At 38.1% G+C, this 1,779-nt stretch overlaps 1 pseudogene; it reads right to left on the bottom strand.

Annotated features, from left to right (window-relative positions):
* Window positions 1–63: 63 nt before the first annotated feature.
* The window catches only part of LOC110032928, a 3,152-nt pseudogene continuing 1,436 nt past the window's right edge, over window positions 64–1,779 (bottom strand).

The raw sequence follows: 1,779 nt of genomic DNA, 5'->3' as shown, positions 1-1,779 counted from the left end.
TATATATATATATAAGTTTAAGTGTTAGATATGTAAATACACAGGAATCAAGTGGTATGCATGCAAATCTTCATAATTATAATTAGAGAGAATCCAAATCACATAAACCCAATTAATTATTAATTATAGCTATTTTGGGCCTCCCAAGCTCTCTGCTCCCAAATCTCCACCTGCTTGATGGAATTAGCTTTTCTCCTCTGCAGCACTCGGAGCTCCACAGGACTAAACGGAGCAGGAAGGGAGCACGGCGGAGAGCCCTGAGGCGACTTCACCATGGAATCCATCATGAACCGTTCCGTAAGATTTTGGGCCGGGCAGGCCATGCTTTCGGCGCACAGTTCTACGGCCCCAATGGGCTTTGTGGGCCGATATCTGAGGAGTTTTGCGTATTCGTTGAGGAGGTGAAACATGTAATCGTAGACGCGGTCCATCTTCAGCTTCTCGTGAATGAAGTCGCTGCCTTCGTTTCCAATAGTTTGAGCCTAACCATAAAATAATAAAAAAAAGGATAATTACATACAGGCCACCAAAAACATTGATATTTACAAATTAATCATCAAGTGTTTTATTTTAAACTTCCGAACCGACGATTTACATGTGTCGTGATAAAACTATTAAGAATTTGATAAAAATGAAAAGTATGGGTTGAGGTTACACCGTGAATTTTGATATTTGCGCGAAAATTTGAAAATTGGATGAAAGCGGGGGTGTAATTTGTAAATACCAAGTTTTGTATGGCCTGTATTTGATTGCCCTTAAATCAAATACTTTTCATGAGAAGGACTATTTCACCTTCTATAGTGAAAATTTCTTATGTGATATCAAATATTTGAGTGGTATAAATGTAAAATTTTGGTACCTTTCTTTTGTGCGAATTGGCCCAATCAACTGCAAATTTGATGGATTTGCACTTATCACTGTCCCGAATAGGCCAATAGTGCTGCACAGGCATCAGCCCTCTCGTGAAGAAATCATAATACTTGGGCTTCACGATCAACGTCATGGAATTGCATGCTAATATGTACTTCTCGCTCACCGACCATGCAGTCCCCTCTATATATATTTTGTACCTTTACATATATACCCACGAATAATTAACATATATCACACAATTGATACTTTTTTACAAATCTAGCACCTCAAATTTGATATTTAGGTTTATAGCCCTTCAGTGTTAGAAAGCTATTCAGAAAAAAAGGTATATTCACTTTTACAAAGGCAATATATTTGTAAATACATAAGAATTGGGTGGTACTTATGTAAAGCATTACCTGTGGGTGCATTGACCTGACAAGTCGGATTCCTTGAACCCTTTATGAGTCTCACTTAGCCAATCCTGTAGAGAAAAAGTCCAATAATTCAAGATCAAAGTGCGTATATATCCGAACTTCGTGTACAACAATATTGTACATTGTTGTATGTATATGTTATACGACATTATACGAAAAAATTGTACATGTTGTCCGCATATATCCGGACTCTATATGCTATATTCACTCGAGACCTGGGCGTAAAGACGAGCATTAGATAGAGAGTCGTTGCAGCGGAGAAGGTCCCGACGAGTGGCGGCCACGGCCGGATTTCCCTTCCAGTAGGCATAGGGCTCCCTATCCATCCACTTCACCTTCTCATTGGCTTCTTTGAGCTCTCCGGACAGTTTGTCCCATGGCTTTATGTTAATCTCTGGCCTTCATTTGGCATCAAAAAGTATTAAATCATATAATTAGTCCATAACTTAGTAATAATAATAAAAATAATATATATATATATATATATATA

This window comes from Phalaenopsis equestris, unplaced genomic scaffold (assembly GCF_001263595.1).
Source record: "Phalaenopsis equestris unplaced genomic scaffold, ASM126359v1 Scaffold001058, whole genome shotgun sequence".
NCBI lineage: Eukaryota > Viridiplantae > Streptophyta > Magnoliopsida > Asparagales > Orchidaceae > Phalaenopsis > Phalaenopsis equestris.
This window is presented reverse-complemented; position numbering and strand designations above follow the sequence as displayed.